General features: G+C 42.8%; 1 protein-coding gene across 5 annotated transcripts in view; it reads right to left on the bottom strand.

Annotated features, from left to right (window-relative positions):
• ZMIZ1 (zinc finger MIZ-type containing 1) overlaps nt 1-19,621 on the bottom strand; it is a 430,799-nt gene that overhangs the window by 300,668 nt on the left and 110,510 nt on the right. For all 5 annotated transcript variants that reach the window (XM_032231512.1, XM_032231507.1, XM_032231509.1 and 2 more), the window contains exon 3: nt 7,485-7,583. The gene's annotated coding sequence lies outside the window, so the exon portion shown is untranslated. The remainder of the gene's footprint in view (nt 1-7,484; nt 7,584-19,621) is intronic.

Raw genomic sequence — 19,621 nt, 5'->3', positions numbered from 1 at the left:
GATAAAGAAAACTATTTTTTCCTCAAACTGACTATTTTAAATTTTTGCCGAAGCTTCTTCCAACTATGCAAGCAACACATGAAAAATACGGCCTCTCCTTTTGACTGCGTAAAAGTAAATTTCACCCCAAAAGAACAACCTTCTTTTGTGAAAGGCGGTGAGAAGTCACACTGCAAAATTACGTGAAAGGGATGAGAAAAATTGCCAAGACAACCAACTGGCACAAAGCTCTCCACCCTGCCCTGAACCCAAGGAAGCATTCATTTGTACCTCCTTCTTCAGTGTGGTTTTCCACAACAGGCTGGGAACCGCTGTGTCCTCAGAATCACTCCAGAGAGTGATGATCTCGGGATCAGAGAGTCACTGTGAGCAGTTCCAGGAAGAAGATCTCAACATGCCAGGGATCAGCTATCTGCTGTCCATCATTTTCCTTTTATAACAACGTGTATTTATACCCAAGAAGAGCCAAGCTCGCGTGCAGAAATGTACGGGGTCCGGCAGCCACCTCAGTCTCTGTTGACATGTCAGAGCTCAGAGAAAGGCTGTTAAGCCAGAATGTGCTCACAAGCCAAAAGGGTAAATAGCGACTCAGATGGATTTGAAGAACGCGTGTAACAGAGATAGGCTGGTTGACACTAGCCTTGCCTTATACATAGATAGGTAAAGCAATGCAGACATAGAAAAAGGGCATTGATACGCCTCTTCTCATAGTAGGGGAGGAGTATCCAGAATGGGTTGACTTTATCCTCTCGTTGATTGGACTGAGTCAGATAGGTTTTTGGGACACGCCCCTGGTCCACCAGGTACCCGCCCAGTTATCGGCAAAGAACTCTATCCGACTCGTTGTGCCATCCACTCCAGACCTTTATTATAGTTCAAACTTTTGTTGAGTTATACCTTTAACATAGTCGTGCAATAACTAACATAACGCATGCTACATTACGATGTCAGGGAGGGGCTGGATACTCCTCCCCCACTATGAGAAGAGGCGTATCAGGTAAGTACCAACGCCCTTTCTCCATAGTGAGGGGAGGAGTATCCAGGATGGGACGTACCAAAGCCTACACATCCCTAGGGAGGCTAACATATGAAAGGAGCATGGCCAAACTAAGCCTGGTGGGGTGTGTCCCCTGCCCTATGAACTGCCTGTAATACCCTGTGACCGAACGAAGCCTCCGTCAAGGCAAAGGAATTCAACTTGTAGTTCCTCACAAAGGGTAAGGGGGAAGACCACGTGGCTGCCCTACAGATCTCGGTCAATGATGCCTGCATAGCCCAGGCCGCCGTGGTGGCTGCGCTTTATGTGGAGTGTGCTGTGATGGGGCTCAGTGACTGTATACCCTGAGATTGGTAGGCCGTAGCAAGGCAGGTCCGCAACCACCTGCGTATGGTGGTGGAAGTCACCTTATTGCCCAGAGACCCAGGTTGGAAGGAGACAAACAGGGCTTCGGATTTCCTGTTCAGCCGGGTTCTTCTGAGGTAAATCCTCAGAGCCCTCCTCCTACGGTGTGCCACTTTCTCTCCAGTGGGCGAGAAGGGTCTGGGCAAAAGTTGGGCAAAATCAGCTCCTGTGACTGGTGGAAGCAGGAACACACCTTGGGTATGAAGGAGGGGTCCAACCGTAGCACCACTCTGTCCTGGTGAAAGATGCAGAGATCCTCCCTGGTGGACAGGGCCTGCAGTTCGGATATCTGTCTGTCTAACTCCTCCCCTCACTATGGAGAAAGAGCTGGGTTTGGTAAGGTTGAGATAACTAGAAGAAGGAGGGACAGCATTGGGTGAAGAGGATGGATAGGATCAAGGGTATTGCTGGACTGTCCTGGGAAAAACAACGGGCATACCAAGTTGGCCAAAAAAAGGCAACACAGTTCTAGGCTGAGGGATAGAGGGATAGAATCAAGATCACATCAAGTGTTATTACCACTTTATAATGCCTTGGTAAGGCCACACTTGTAATACTGCCTCCAGTTTTGGTCACCACGATGTAAAAAAAGATGTGGAGACTCTAGAAAGAGTGCAGAGAAGATCAACAGATGATTAGGGGACTGGAGGCTAAAACATATGAAGAATAGTTGCAGTAACTGGGTACGTCTAGTTTAATGAAAAGAAGGACATGATAGCAGTCTTCCAATATCTCAGGGGTTGCCACAAAGAAGAGGGAGTCAAGCTATTCTCCAAAGCACCTGAGGGCAGGACAAGAAGCAATGGGTGGAAACTAATCAAGGAGAGAAGCAACTTAGAACTAAGGAGAAATTTCCTGACAGTTACAAAACTTAATCAGTGGAACAACTTGCCTCCAGAAGTTGTGGATGCTTCAACACTGGGAGTTTTTAAGAAGATGATGGATAAGCATTTGTCTGAAGATGAAGAACAGTCCTCTATGTGTTCTCCAACAGTTGAGACAGACTTAATAGAATTAATGTGAAGTATTAGTACTAATTTAAAAAGGGATGCGGTGCTTGGGATTCGAACCACTGAACTGCCCACCTTCTGATCGACAAGCTCAGCATCATAGCCCATGATCCACCGGGTCTCTAAATATTCCCTACACTACCACAATTGACTCTAGAACAAGGCATTTATTTTCAACTCAGGTTTGGTTCTGGAACATTATTTCAACTGAAAACTAAACAGGAAAATAGTCTTTTGTTTTCGTTTAAAGCATTTCAAGAGAGCATCTGTATTAAACTTGTATTTTAGTTTTAAATCAATGGATTTATTTGTTAATCGGTTCAAAGGGAGCTAATTACTCAGAAAAAAAATTGCTTGGGTTTCCGACTGCTTAAATGGAGCATTTATACACAACATTTCTCCTACCTATTTTCTTTTGCATAAAGCTGCTTTTAATGTTAAAAACAATTAAACTGTAATAGGTACAAGGCTAAGATGCCCAATCTACAGTTCATATTTTTTAATACATTGAAAGATACATGATTATCATCCTCATAAATTACAATAAATGCTCCATACCAGCCACTCCTGGGATAGGAGTTTAAATTACATAGTTAGTTTGCAGTATTTATCTTTTCATCCTAGTACATTATAGGCTGCAGTGGGTTCGCATGGGTTCGGGAGGACCTCTAGATAAGAATCTGCCCAGTTCAGAGAACCCACAAATCCCACCCCTGGCTGGTCCCGCCCACCCTGTCCTTTCTGCCCTGCCCCTCCCAGGAGTTCCCACGCAGCCCGTTTAGAATGCCAGGTAAGTACAGGGCTCGCATGGAGGTTCGGGGAAGGCAAAAAACAGACCTCCTAGAAGTTCCGGAAGGCCGGAAACGGGCCTCCAGAGCCTGGGGATGGCGAAAATGCCCCCCCACACAAACACACCGCCGTGATGCAGCAGGCTGACTAGGCCATGCCCACCATGGCCACGCCCACCCAGCAACCAAGTAGAGAACCTGTTGCTAAAATTTTTGAAGCCCATCCCTGATCATAGGTACTCCTCGACTTACGACCAAATTGAGCCCAACATTTCTGTGGCTAAGCAAGACAGTGACGTGAATTTTGCCCTGTTTTACCAGCTTTCTTGCCGCGGTGGTTAAGTCGTCCCTGCAGTTGTTTAAATTAGTACCACGGCTGTGAAGTGGATTTCCGCGTTGACTTTGCTTGTCAGACGGTCGCAAAAGGAAATCAAGGGATACTGCGACCGTCATAAACACGAACCAATTGCCAAGCATCCGGATTTGGTTCACGGGACCATGGAGGGATGCTGCAATGGTTGTTAAGTGTGAAACATGGTCGCAAACGCCATTGTAATTTCCCAAAGCTCACTTCAACGAACTGTTGCAAGTCAAGGACTTTTCCAGCACAGGTGGTAAATACACGGACAAACTTGCAAATAAATTGGGATCTCTGATGTTTGTAGAGGGGCAAAAATATAAATATAACAGAAGAAAGGAACAGCGTTAAAAATAACCCCTTTGAGTTTCACAGAAGAGTAGCAAGAGAGATTTTTTGGGGGGACGGGGACGGGGCCTCCCATGCTAGCTTAGCATTAGGCCTGCCTATTTATGAGGGTCAGCCTATTAAGCCAGATCTAACCCCTGTTTCCTGCAGATGTTCTCGTCTCTCAGACAGCTGGTCTAATGATTATCTTAGAAGCCGGAGAAGGCATGTGAGCAGTTGCTTAGCAACCATCCTCTTTTTGCTTCAAGGTAACTTAGAGGCAGGAGGAAGATAAATAGATGAATGGCCTCAAAGCCATCTGCAGACTCCTATCCGGCGCACTCAACTGAAGCATGAAGACGATTTAATACTAAAAACCACAGGAAGCCCTCCGTGCCCTCAGAATTGCCCTCTGTGTCTCTTTCTTGAAAGGTACCAAGCAGCTCTCAACAAAGGAACAATGGAAGCATCAGCCTGTGTAGATGGTCTCAAAAGACCAGTTCCTTCTTAGCGGGATTAGGCCCTTATAACGCCTTCGTCCAATAAGTTCGCTTCCGCTAATTATTCTCCTCACCTTTCTTTCACAACAACACTGAGCATCTATTAGAGGAACAGAATAACAGAGTTGGAAGGGACCTTGGAGGTCTTCTAGTCCAACCCCCCGCTCAAGCAGGAGGCCCTTAGAACATTCCAGACAAATGGCTGCCGGGTCTCTTCTTCAAAGCCTCCATTAGAATTTGATTCCAGAGGGTCAAAATCACGTGCAGTATTAGTAGTGCTTTATAAAACCTTACTAAGGCCACAACTGGAATACTGCATCCAATTTTGGACATCAACACTGTAGGTACTTAACACCCACCCCTCTTTTAGAAAAATGAGATATCCTGGGAAATATTGAAAAGGCAGAATATTATATTTCCCTGGATCAGAAATGGAGAAACATGTTTTTAGGCAGGAAACAGACTCACTCTTAATAGCCCCCACCTTTCTCAATGGGTCATTAGGGGCCCTGAGCTCATTCACTCTACATAACAAAGATAGAATTAGCCTTCTACAGAAACTCACTACATGGCATCTGGGAACTCAACCAAACTTGGACTCAAAACACAGCCTAGAGAGTTGGATTGGATTGGATTTATTATATTTCTATGCCGCCCTTTTCCCCGAAGGGGACTCAGGGCGGCTCACAATTCAGTCAGGGAAAGGGGTACAGACAGGGGATAAAAAAGACAAACATAACAGTACACAATTTAAAACACACCCTGCATGGCCTCATGGGAGTCTGACAACCAATCAGAATACATTTCTTACACAGGAACAGGAAATAAGAGAGGTGGGGCTGAACAGAGAGTATAAAGGCAGGAACTTTCAGCATCTTGCTCTCTTTTCATCTTCACCCAACATCTGGAAGCATGCGATCCCTCTTTTCTGTTCAGGACCTCAAACCATGTGGTCCTGTCCACCACTAAACCATCTTTCCAAGCAGCCTCCATGTTTCCCGTGTCTTTTTCCCCACTTGGAGCTGAACCCAGAAGGACATTTCTTCCAACAACCACATTACAAAAAAGATGTTGAGACTTTGGAAAAAGTGCAGAGAAGAGCAACTAGGATGATTAAAGACCCGGGGACAAAAACGTATGAAGAACGGATGCAAAAACTGGGTATGGTTAGTGTAGAGAAAAGAAGGATGGCGGGGGGGGACACATGGTAGCAGTACTCCGGTATTTGAGTGGCTGCCACAAAGAAGAGGGGGTCATCTTATTTTCCAAAGCAGCAGAAAGCAAGACAAGAGGCAATGGATGGAAAGTCATCAAGGAGAGAAACAACCTTGAAGTAAGGAGAAATTTCCTAATCGTGAGAACAATTAACCAGTGGAACAGCTTGTCTTCAGAAGTTGTGGGTGCTTCATCATTGGAGGTTTTAAGAGGAGACTGGATAGTCACTTGTCTGAAATCATATAGGGTTTCCTGCTTGAGCAGGGGGCTGGACTAGAAGACATCCACGGTTCTTTCCAGCTCTATTCTGATTCAATGATGCAGCAACCTACAACTTCTGAAGGCAAACCGTTCCACTGATTAATTATGGTCACTGACAGGAAATTTCTCCATAGTTCTGGGTTGCATCTCCTTCTGATTAGTTTCCATCCATTTTTTTTTCTTGTCCTACTTTAAGGGAGGTTCTTGCCATCACCTCTGCAGGAGCAAGAGATTCAAAATCATCTAAACTGAATTCGACCAAATCCAGCTTCTTTTTTTTCAGCTAGTAAAATCTTGTGGTTCATAAGCTAATCGTGAGCATGGTGAGACTCAGAATGAACAAGGAGAAAGATTTGCCCAACCTCAAAACTGTAGCTGGCCCCAAACATCCCACAATTTATCAATAACATGCCATAAGGACATTCATAATGTTCAGATTCTCTCAGGGTTAATTCAAACCCATCAACAAACTGTCATCCCAATGATTAATGCCAAACCTTCAATTCCAATAGCTTCTTCTCCTAGCTTTTTCCTTTATCTAGGGGGAAACTGGAAGCTTAAATTCCTCAGCCTGTCATGATGTCTGGAGCAAAAAAAAAATTGCACGAACTGTTCCTCCCTTCTAAACAGAGACAAACATTTGCAAGATAAATGTATAAATGTATATGGATAAATGTATAAAAATCCCCTTCATCTGATATACAGCCATGTCCGTCAATGACCAATGATATCAAAAGTCTTTTAATTACTGCATTTTTCAGACTATAAGACACTCCGAAGTACAAAACACGTATTAGTTTGGGGGGAGGAAAACAAGAAAAATAAATCTGCCTCTGCCTACCAGCATCCATCAATATTCATCTGGTTAGCACCCTTGCAGCAAACAGGAAACAGCCTGGTCAGCTTCAGCATGTTATGGCAGCCTGATTCAGCACGAGCAGCTGATTGGCGGGTGGATCAACCTCCCGGAATACCCCCAATCAACTGTTCCGGGCTGCGGGGATAGCCACAGCCCATCGCCACCTCCGCACGTTTTTGGCCTGTGCATGTCACATTTTCTTCCTCCACACGCCCCGTTTTTGGCCTTTGCGTATAGCATTTTTGGTCGGTTCCAGGCACCACCAATCCCCACTGCCTGGAACTGCCCCAAAACTGCCTGGTGGGAGGCCAAAAACACAATGTTTGGAGGCAGCGATCAGCGGCAATGTTCGGTGGCGATCCCTGCAGCCTGGAACAGGAATAAAATGGAGCATGCGGAGGTCGAAAACATGACGCGCAGAGGCCGAAAACGGCCAAAGGGTGGGGGCTGGTGGGTGGGTGGGGCTTTGGTAACATTCTCTGCATAAGACGCACAGACATTTCCACCTACTTTTTTTTGGAGGGGGGGCGTGCGTCTTATGCTCTGAAAAATACGGTATTTAAAAGCAGATTATTAATTTAAAATTACATTAACTTTTGGAAAATGTATGTTCTTTTTAAAAAAAATAGCAATCACAATGGTCAAATCATGCTAGTAACAGTTACTACCACTTGCACTTTCTGTATAAATCTGAGCCCCTGTAGTAGAGCAACGTAATCAAATGATATTATATACTCTGTATGACTGCGGATTGGATGACTCACCATTTAGGAATAAAATTGCTGGTTTGAGTTCTCTCTCCCACTTGCTTGCTGTTAACAAAGGCAAATGTGATCTTCTACAATAAGCGCCTCAGATTCTTTCTGGATGGGAAGAAAAGAAGAGAAAATGTTTTCTTTTAAATATTATTCCACGTGAACCTTGCTAAGCAGCATGGCCAACAACCCTCTGAGAAAACTGACTAAAGAACGTGGTTTTGCTCAACATTATGCCCTCCTGACGTCTATCAATACAGTTAGTCCTCAACTTACAGCCACAATCAAGGCCAAAGTTTACACTGCTAAGCGAGACAGTGGTCAACGTTTTTTTAAAAAAACAAGCTTTCTTGCCAGAGATATTAAGTGAATCACTGCAGTTGTAACATGGTGGCTAAGTAAATCTGGTTTCCCCGTTGACTTTGCTTGTCAGAAGGTCACCAAAGGAGATCATGTGATCTCAGGACAGGGATACAGATTAACAGAATTGAAAGGGACCTTGTAGGTCATCTAGTCCCACCCACCCCCATCCAAGCAGGAGACCCTACATCAGTGATGGCGAAACTTTTTCGCTTCAGGTGCCAAAAGCATGCATGCGTGCACTATCACACTCATGTACCTACCCCTATATTTAATGCCTCCATGTACCATGCCCCCTGCGCATGCCCGTGTGACACACACACACGCCTCATGCATGGCTTTTTTGGAGCCTGGGGAGGGTGAAAATGGCCTCCTTTACCACCACCCCCGGAGGCCCTCTGGAGGCCAGAAATGGCCATTTTCTGACTTCCGGTGGGCCCACTAGGTCCATTTTTCTTCCTTCCCAGTCTCCAGAGGTTTTCTAGGGCTGAAAATCAGCTGGCCAGCGAGCACATGCGCACTGGAGCTGACAGGGCAATGCCTCACTTTCCCCTCAGAAATGGCTGCGTGTGTCACCTGTGGCACATGTGCCATAGGTTCGCCATCACGGCCCTTTATCATTTCCGACAAATGGCAGTCCAGTCTCTTCTTGAAAGCTTTCAGTAATGAAACTCCCATAACATCCGAAGGCAACTTCTGTTCCATTGGTTGATTGTTCTCACTGTCAGAAAATTCCTCCTTATTTCCAGGTTGAATCTCTCCTCCTTCAGTTTCCATCCATTATTCCTTGTCTGGCCTTCAGGTGCTTTGGAAAACAGGTTGATTCCCCCTCCTCTCTGTGGCAGCCCCTCAAATATTGGAACATTGCTATCATGTCTCTCCTGTTCTTTCCAAAAAAAGTGTGAAACTTTTTTTCAGTGATGTAATTTCGAACATATGGTTGTAAGTCAATGACTACCCGTAGTGGGATTGGAGCTACTCATCATGTAACAACTGCAACAATCACTATGGAGGACAAAAAGCCAGAAGACTGGCAGAAGGCATCCACGAACACCAACTGGCAGTCAGAAAACATGATGGAAATTCTTTAATTTCACAACACAGAGACAGATTTAACCATAGTTTCAATTGGGGAAATGTGACCATTCTAGACCAGGCCAAGTCCAAAATTGCCAGTGAATTTCCAGAGGCCTGGCACTCTGACAAGTCAGCCATCAATAGACACCTAGACATTAACAATATGTATAGATGGACAGACTTATGCTGAAGATTAAACAGAAAAAGGAGTCACAGAATGTGATCAAAGATGGACTTTATTTTACCAGTGGTTGGAAAAAAGAGGCAGAGATTAAGAATGTAATCAGCATTGCTAAGCAATTAAATAACCCAGGCAACATGATGTTTATTAAGCACTAAATGTAAACAATAGAACATCAATAAAATCCTAAAAGACAGAGAGAGAGAGGGAGGGAGGAGAAGGAGGAAGAGGAGAGAGAGAGGGTGGGGCACTTACTCTTCATATCTTCTCAAATCAGCTAGATACCTTGATCACATAATAATCCCAAAATTCAGGAGGGCCTTCTCGTTCGCTAGCTTTAATGACCTCCTAACAATCGTTACTGGAGGAAAATAGCAAAATATCCCCTTCAAACAGAGACTGTGTCCGTGAAGTAGAGGAAAAATTGAGCTGAAAGAGCATGTTATTCTCTACAGGCAGTCCTTGACTTATAACAGTTCATGTGATGACCATTATGAAGTTAAGGCAACACTGAAAAAGGAGACTTATGACTATTTGCTGGACTTATGACCATTCATTCCAGCATCCCCATGGTCATGTGATTTATATTCAGATGCTTGACTACCAATTCACATTTATGACGGTAGCAGTGTCCCGGGGTCACGAGATCCCCTGACGAGCCAGGTCAATGGGGAAGCGAGATTCACTTAACGACCATGTTACTAACTTAACAACTGCAGTGATTCGCTTAGCAAATGTGACAAGAAGTGTCATAAAATGGGACAAAACTCACTTAACAAATTTCTCACTTAGTAACATATTTTTTTGGGGGGGGGGGTTTCAGTTGTGGTCGTAAGTCCAGGACTACCTGCATTTCCCTTTCTATGCAGACCAAGAATTATTTCTACTCTTTACTAAATATCCTGGTCATTTCAATTTGCTTTATTTCAATAAGATGTTATTATCAGATCAATCGGATTTTATTTCTCTGCTTTTATTTCCTTGATCACAGCCAAGTACTGCTCTATAAGCCTGCAGAGTAAGCCACCGTATTTAATCTCATCTTTTTTTAGATATTTTAGAATAGCTACATTTTTCATTTTATCTCAATGAATTGTGGCCCTTTTGGGTTTTATTTGCTAGTCTAGGACTGAATAAAGATTGGATTCGATTTGAATCATCTAGTTCACTTCTAGATGTCCCTAGACACGATCTGGGTCAGGGCTGTCAAACTGGATTTCATTGAGGGCTGCATCAGGGTTGTGTTTGATCTTGGGGGGGGGGGGGTAGAGCGGGCGTGGTCAGGGTGGGTGTGGCTAGCTCAATATCACTTGTGTCAGGGGCATCTGTGGTGGCCCGAGCACTCTGCTAATGAAAACTGTCTCCTGAGCTCTGCTTTTGGCTGCAACAGCCTCCTGAAGCACTTTGCAAGTGAAAACAGAACTCAGGAGGGGCCAACACAGGCCAGTCCATTACAGGGTGGCCCTATGGGCCAGATCTAAACACCCCGTGGGCCGCATATGGCCCCCCAGGACTTGAGTTTGACACCCCTGCTCTAGGTGGTTACAGCAGAAATTCTTCTTCTGCTCTTTAACTTCTATAAGAGAAAGAGTTTTGGGGTGCCCGGAGATGAAATTGTTAAGTTAAGATAGAAGTTTTCAAACTGGACTTTTAATTCTTGCTTTAAACCAGGATCCTTCATTCAGAAGAGAAAAGTATCAGATGCTTCCCCCACAACCCTCTTTCTCAATGGTAGAGCTTCTATCGTGCTCGGATTTACTATGTCGTCTCTCGATTGCCCAAATGAGCAAACTGCTTGAATGAGAGGGTGTCTTCTCCGTTCTTCAAATGGGCCACACGTGCATTGTTAAAATTAAATACATTTCCAACTTTTATTAAACATAATTCTCCAAAGACCATTTCGCACATTACTAAAGCAACAGGCTCAGGCTCGGGCTGACACTGTATTGTTCTAAATGTATACGTGTTTAAAAAAAAACATCTGCGGTTGTTCTGTTGTTGTTGTTGTTGTTGTTGTTATCTTTGTGCACATTGAATAGGCAGTGGGTGTTGGGAAAATTCAACACCTCCCACCACGGAGGAATAGTTGGTGAAGTTGATAGCTTTGGCCAAAATGGATAAATTGACTTCTTTTGATTAAAGAAAGACATTTGTTGATGAATGGAATTCTGCCTCTTATGGACTTATGGATGAAAAAAATGAACTTGTGGTTTTGATGATTAGACAGGTTGGATTATAGAAAGACATAACTATAATGAAAGGGTTCCACCACAAATCCGTGAAGCCCTTCTGCGTGGAGACATAAGCGCGAAGACTAAATTGCGCCGTTCTAAGCGCTAGGGAAAAACGCGACCCTACCGCGATGACATAATCGCGGAGGGCAAAATCGTGCATTCTCAAGCACTCAGTACCCTAAACATAACCCTAAGTCTAACCCTAAACCTAACCCTAAACCTAACCCTAACCCTAAACCTAACCCTAAACCTAACCCTAAACCTAACCCTAAACCTAACCCTAAACCTAACCCTAAAACAAACCCTAAAACAAACCCCTAAATCTAATCCTAACGTTTACCTTAATTGAAGTCGGCTTTCTGCCGCGGCGCCGTTTTAAAGCGCCCTTCTGTTGCCGCGCTGTTGTCGCGGTGGTGATGACGCGCGGTGATGATGTCGCGGCTTTAGTGCCGCGATTTTATCGCCGCGCTTTTGACCAGCGCGGTTTTGTCGTGCCACGTAATGAAAGAACCCCAAAGGTGCTTTTTCAAGAGGCAATTGGCTTTCTTTGAAGATGTTTCACTTCTCATCCAAGAAGCTTCGTAAGAGCTGAAGAAGCTTCTTGTATGAGAAGCAAAATGTCTTCAAAGAAAAACCATAAAGTCCAGTTGCCTCTTGAAAAAACACTTTTGGGACAACCATGACCTGAATGACTGAGAATCTCCATAGAATCAGAGTTGAAGAAGCTTCTTGGATGAGAAGCAAAACGTCTTCAAAGAAAAACAAGAAAGTCCAGTTGCCTCTAGAAAAAGCACCTTTGGGAGAACCATGACCTGGATAATTGAGAATCTCTGTATAGACATATATATAGAGAGAGATTGAAATAACATATATACCTACTGTATGCCTGCTGGGAAGAATATTGAAAGGGACTTCTTTAAATCTTACTTTTTTATTTTTTTCAACTTTTCTTTGCTTGCACTTTGATTTGTCTTTGTTTTCTTTCACTTTTCTTTCTTCTTCCATACTTTATAATAGTTTATCTTTTGCTTAAAAGTTTTAATGAACATTTTATAGAGAAAAGAGGAAGGGAAGGGAAGGGGAAGGAAGAAGGAAGGGAAAGAGGAAGGGGAGAGAAGAGAAAAGGGAAGAGAAGAAGCTCTTTGGATTTTCTTTCAGAACCACTGTTCAGAAAGTTTTCCAATAAGACTGTAGGAAGTTAGCACCCACCCCTCTCCTAGGAAAATGAAATATTTTAGGAAACATTAAAAAGAGCAGAATGTTTCCCCTAAAAGGGAAGCAGAAACTCACCATCCCGCTCCATCTTTGTCAATGGGCTGTTAAGGTCTGAGTCAGTCTATTCTACATAACAAAGATTTACCTCCTTCAGGCACAGCCATAGTAGGAATTGCCCAAAGCCCTCTACCCATCTCACCACATGGCACTTGGGAAGATTACATCAACCAGCAAGGCTCAACCAAGCCTGGGACTCAGTACAGCCTACAGAGTTGTCCCTGCATGACCCCATGGGAGAGACAACCAATCAGAATGGAAGCTCAATTTCAAAAGTCCAGAGAGGGCATAAAACTCAGGGACTCTCAGCATCTCTTCCCTTTTCTCTCAAACCATGAAGTCCATCATCAATAAACCTTCTTTCCAAGCAACTTCCATGAATCCAGTGTCTTTTCCCACACTTGGAACTGAACCCAGAAGGACATTTCTTCCAACACGACTTGGCAACAAACCTTCAACTGTTACCAGCATCATCTACCAGCAAGTCAATACCAGCGTCTTCTCTTACCATGCTTTTTGTTTTTCATTCACTGTCGTTATAAAAGCAGGTGTTAAGCATCTAGCCAACCCTGATTTTCAAAAAGCTAAACAGTCTTTGGTGGATATTCCAGGGCTGTAGTCTAGTTAAGGAACTCCCCTCCCCCCAAAAAGCATCTCCATGGAAGGCAATACCATGTTTCCCCGAAAATAAGACAGGGTCTTATTTTCTTTTGATCCTTGACATAAGAGCTTGGCTTTATTTTCAGGGCGGTCTTATTTTTGAGGTGCAAGAAGCTGAAAGCATTTTCCATGTTCCACCCTGCTGCGTTGAATATTTTCAGAGATGGCTTATTTTCTGGGGAGGGCTTATTTTAGTGCATGCGCTCAAAAGCTCAATTGGGCTTATTATCCAGGGAGGTCTTATTTTTGGGGAAACAGAGTAGCAAACCAATTATATTGTTGTCAAGAAAACTGCCACCTCATCAGCACGATTTGAACATTCGGTTTAAATAAATTAAGGGACAAAATGCAATCAGTGAGCCAGTTCTCATTATCAGAAGGGTTTCATTTCTACGGTCAGTGCTTGTGTTTTGTTTCTAAGCGTGAAAATGGCATAGAAGTGACAGGATTGATTTATAACACTCGCAGTGGTGTCAGCAACTACACCCCAACCTTGGTAAAGGATAGCATTAACATTAGCTTTGGACAGGGTGGAACATGGAAAATGCTCCGGTAATGTGAAAATCGGTCTCTAGCCAAATGATATCAAAGAGCTTATGGAAAATCCCCTCCCTTTTAAAACAACTATAGATAGCAGCAAAGACTACAGCTAAGCCATTAACACGAACTGGCTTCTAGATCCTCTTGGAAAAACAACTCGGGAAAAATGATCTACGTTTTAGGTAAACACTAAAACAAACAAAGAAAGAAGGAAAAACAATCAAGAGAGGTATGTTTACGTCATTCACAATGGATGGCTCACCTCCTTGAGGGAGGAGGATGGGATTGGGGTGGTCAAATACAAGAAATAGCCGATAGCAAATTGTGTTTCTGCCTTCATTAACCACAGGATGCACACAAATCTAAGCTGTTCACTCCTATCATCGCCCAGGCATCACTGGAGTAGAAGAACTCATTAAGATGAAATTCAGGTTTCCTGTATCTTGAATGCAATTTAAACAATCAATCTATATGTGGAGGGAAACCTAAATTAGACTGACAGCTATCTAACTTCTCATGCTTGAAATATATCAAGAGGAAGGAAGGAAGGAAAAAAGGAAAGAAGGAAGGAAGGAAGAGAGAGAGGGAGGTAGGGAGAAGGAAGGAAGGAAGAAAAAGAAGGAAGGACAGAAGAAAGGACAGAAGGAAAAGAAGAAGGAAAAAGAAGGAAGGAAGAAAGACAGAGAGGGAGGGAGAAGGAAGGAAAAAGAAAGAACAGAAAGAAGGAAGGAAAGGAAGGAAAGGAAGGAAGGGAAAAAAGATGGAAGGAAGGAGAAGGAGGTAGGAAGAAAAAGAAAGGGACAAGGAAGGAGAGGGAAGGAAGGAAAAGGAGGAAGGAAGGAAGATTTCTGAAAAATAATGAAGGAAGGAAACTTCGCTGTAGAACCACACACTTACTTTAGCTTAGCTGGACATAAATTTACCATTTAGGATTTCAGACCATTACAGAATAGAATTTGCTTATTTTTCACACTATTTTGCCAGTCAGATTTTACTATAACAGGGCAAAAACATACTAAAAATATGTTTTTTTTTAAAGGAATTGGTAGCAATTTTTACTAACCAGTAACTCAAAATGAAACATTTATTGAGATCTGATTATAAGTTTGATTAAGTTAAATCCATTGAAAGGCATCAACAGTAGCATTTAAACCAAGGGATAACTCTATGAAATCATGTCCCCGGCTGGGACGTTTCGCACCCTGGCTTGTAAACATCACCCACACCACAAAGCTGAGAAATTTATATTTTACAAGGCTGTTTGCACAGCTGATCCACAGAGTTCAAAAGATGATTATTATTTTTTCATTTTGGTTTCCCCTATTAAAATATTTTCCTGGCAACCTTCTTATGAACAGCCTTTCCCTCTGGCTTCAGAGCCCGGCTAGATCCAACCTTAGCACCGATCCTACAGTCAAAATATAGAGGATCTCTTGGAGATCTGGTGGCCTCAGCCACCGCTTCCCAGCCAGAGCTGGCCTCCATCCTGGGCTACCGATTCCAATTCTCTCCAGAGATTTGCTGCTTGGTGTCACTGTTTAAAAAGACACAAGCAAGCGGTGTCACAGGTCATTCCTTATTTCCTGTTAGAAGTTTACTCCCTTCCGATTTAGTCTCGCTGCCAAATAAACAGCTGCTTTGTCAGCTCTGCAGCTGGACATGCTGGAAAGGGATGGTTTGTTCTGTTCTTATTGCAGCCTGATTTCTCAGAATAATAACAGAATAACAGAGCTGCAAGGAACCTTGGAGGTCTTCTAGTCCAAACCTCTGCTCAGGCAGGAGACCCTATATCATTTCAGACAAACGGTTGTCCAATCTCTTCTTAAAAACCTCCAGTGATGGAGCATCCACAATTTCTGAAGACAAGCTGTTCCACTGGTTAATTGTCCTCACTGTTAGGTAAATTCTCCTTAATTCCAGCTTACTTCTCTCCTTGTTTAGTTTCCATCCATTGTTCTTGTCCTATCTTCTGGAGAATAATTTGACCCCCTCCTCTTTGTGGCATCCCTCCAAATATTGGAAGATTGCTATCATGACATCCCTGGTCCTTTTTTTTCACTAAACTGGATAAATCCAATTCCAGCAGCTGTTCTTTATATATTTTAGCCTCCAAAATTTTTACTACCGGTTCTGTGGGTGTGGCTTGGTGGGTGTGGCTTGATGGGCATGGCAGGAGAAGGTTACTGCAAAATCCCCATTTCCTCTCTATCAACTAGGACTTGGGAGGCAAAGAATAGATGGGGTATTTACCAGTTCTGCGAACTACTCAAAATTTCTGCCACTGGTTCTGCAGAACTGGTCAGAACCTGCTGAATACCACCTCTGAGGTCAGTGCATGTCCATTGGTGACTGCTTACAACCAACAGGATGGGTTTTTTTAATCAGATTTATATCTTGTTTTTCCTCCAGGATTGCAAGGGAATGATTTCAGCACCACAACTTGTGCGGTAGGTTTGATTGAGGGAGAATAGGAGGCTCAAAATCACCCAGCCATGGACGTGAACCTCGATCTGTGGAATCTTAGGTGCACTCATGATACACTGATGATGTCACCTAGTTTGGTAGTGAAACATCTTCAAGAAAAACCACCAAGCTCAAGAGCCCTAAGGGCACCACAGTTCAACCCTGAGCTACAAATATTTTCTTCTATCGGAACCTCAGTCTGTCACATTCTAGGTTTTAGAAACCAAAAGGTTTCAGAAACTTATTGGCAACCAATAAGTTGCTTATGATATCTCTGCCCATATCATGAAGACTGTAATAAGTGTGAAAATACATTCACACATGACATTAACATTTATTCTGGCTGTTCCCTACTGGTTCACAATTCTTAATGTTGTCAATCAGATTTCTACTAGGGAATTAAGATATAAAGATGTCAAGGTGTAGCTGAATTACATTTTTAAAATTTGGACTTTATAAACGTAGGAAAAACCTGTCTGCAAAAATAGACAACAACACATTTTTTTAAAAGCCACTAATATATTATATATCAACAGTTGTTTTGAAAAAATGAACACCTTTGGCCTTTGACCTCACTCTCATATTAACTTAGTAAAAAAAAATGGACAACAGCATTCTCTGTGGTTTGTTTGTTTTTTTAAAGTGAAACCAAGGTGTAATATTTCTTTAGAATTTATATTATGGTAAGCTTCTTGTTTTTGTTTCTGAAACACTTTTGTTTTTGAAACTTTATCATTTTGCTTGCTTAACATTTGTTCGCTGCATTGTTCAAGCAATAAAATGATTTTTTTTAAAAGAACAAAAATTCTTCAAACCTTAATCTTTAGAGGCTGACCTTCCAAGAATGATCAGCATTGCCATAAAGAATCCAAGGCAGCCAAATAATTCGGTAATTTAGTGTCCACCGATACTAAAAATCCTTCAACATTCCTTCAGTTAAAATCTCAATCATGAAGGAGAGCCAGTGGTGGTATTCAGCCAGTTCGCACCTATTTGGGAAAACCGGTGGTTAACTTTCTAAGCAGTTCAGAGAACCGGTTGTTGGAAGAAATCTCCATTTGTTTCCTTCCACTTTACAGGGCTAATCGTGTAAGGAACACAGGAAAGAAACATTCTGGTGTGGTTTCTAACCTAATCTTTATTGCCCTGCCTGAAACTGCCTGTTAACTCTTATTACATTGTAACAGCTAAGGCGAAGTGCCCATCAACATGAGTGATGTTGAGTTGGAAAGAAAGAAAGAGAAGGAAGGAAGGAAGGAAGGAAGGAAGGGGGGAGAGAGAGAGAGAGAGAGAAAGAAAGAAAGAAAGAGAGAGAGAGAGAGAGAGAGAGAGAGAGAGAGAGAGAGAGAGAGAGAGAGAGAGAGAGAGAGAGAGAGAGAGAGAGAGATAGATAGATAGATAGATAGATAGATAGATAGATTCTGGAACTGGAGAAACTTCATCAGAAACCACTGGCCAAATATTTCTCCAAAAGCCATTAGCCATGAGCCAAGGTGGCACAGTGGTTAAATGCAGCACTGCAGGCTACATCAGCTGACTGCAGTTCTGCAGTTCGGCTGTTCAAATCTCACCGGCTCAGGGTTGACTCAGCCTTCCATCCTTCTGAGGTGGGTAAAATGAGGACCCGGATTGTTGTTGGGGGCAATATGCTGACTTTGTAAACCGCTTAGAGAGGACTGAAAGCCCTATGAAGCGGTATATAAGTCGAACTGCTATTGCTATTAGAGCTTGAAAAATCAATTTACAATGCAATTCTCTATATTTGTGCTCAAAAGAAACCTAGCTGAGCTTAATGGTACTTGCTCTTAAGGTAAGTAAATCAATGTGACTGCTTTATAGGATTGGAACAGATCTGTGCTAATGATCTGACTTTCTACACCAGTTTTATTCTATGCTACTTTGTTGCGGTTCCCCCTTCACTTGAACCCTGCAAAGGGATGTGGACTACAATTACCGTCACTCCTGTACTCGGGACAGACAATTTTAAGAGGAAGATGGGAATGGAGACCGAAAAAAACTCACATTATTCATGGCAAAAACTCAAGCAAAAAGGAGTGTCTTAACAGCACTATGGGCTCCAGGCAAAGCAGTATACAGGGACCCCCACGACAACTACTCACAGGAATAAAAATGTAAATGGCCAATATAATTAAACACACAGACACACACAGACACACACAGACACACACAGACACACACAGATACAGACACAGACACACAGACACAGACACACACACACACACACACACACACACACACACACACATATATTATTTATATATAATTTATATATATAAATTATTGGCACTTCCAACAAAATCGGTGTTGAAACTAGTGGTGGGATTCAAATAATTTAACATCCGGTTCTCTGCCTTAATGACCAGCTGGGTAGACGGGGCTTGGTGGTCATGTGAATGGGTGGGTGTGGCCAACTCAATGTCACCCAGGTCGATGGGCACTTTGCCGTAGCTGTTACAATGTAATAAGAGTTAACTGGAGAGGCACTTTCTGTAAGCAGGTCAATAAAGATTAGGCTAGAAACAACACCAGAATGTTTCCTTCCTGCCTTCCTTACAGGATTAGCCCTGTAAAGTGGGAAAAAACAAAAGGAAATTTCTTCCAACAACCTCCAAACTGCTGAGAAAGTTAACAACTGGTTCTCCCAAATAGGTGCAAACTGGCTGAATCCCGCCACTGGTCGAAACATTAAAAACATGCTGTGCAGCATCAACTACTCAACATGATAAACATTGGAACAATATACGAGTCTCGAAAAACACAATAATAAATCAGTAAGCCATACAGTTGCTGTATTTATATGATACAAGGTGCATTGAAGGGTTAACATACACAGTATAAGGCCCCTATACTCCTAGGGCCACGGGTGAGTACCCATCAGGCTCACACGTTAAGACAGCCCTGCAACCAAACTGTCTTTGTTTCTCCAAAAATGTTTTGTGCTTTTCTTTTCCTCTTTCTTTCTTTCTTTCTTTCTTTCTTTCTTTCTTTCTTTCTTTCTTTCTTTCTTCCCTTTCCTTTCTTTTTTTCTTTCTTTCTTTCCTTCCTTCTTTCTTTCTTTCTTTCTTTCTTTCTTTCCTTCCTTCCTTTTTTTCTTTCTTTCCTTCCTTCCTTCCTTCTTTCTTTCTTTCTGGGAAAGAAAACATGGGATGACAGTGATTGGCAAACCTACATTAGTTTAGCAGGGTGTGATGAGACCTGAAGAGACCAGCTGCGAGTTATAAATGTCCAGGCCAGCAAACATGTGTGGCATCTTTTCCCCTGCCAAAAAATTCCAAGCAATTAGAAGCGCACTTTCAGCTCTGCTGCAAATAGAGAGAATAAACATGCTCACGGTGAGA

Source organism: Thamnophis elegans, chromosome 15 (genome assembly GCF_009769535.1).
Source record: "Thamnophis elegans isolate rThaEle1 chromosome 15, rThaEle1.pri, whole genome shotgun sequence".
In the NCBI taxonomy this organism is placed as follows: Eukaryota; Metazoa; Chordata; class Lepidosauria; order Squamata; family Colubridae; genus Thamnophis; species Thamnophis elegans.
The sequence above is the reverse complement of the archived record's forward strand: the minus strand, read 5'-3'. Positions and strand labels throughout refer to the sequence as shown.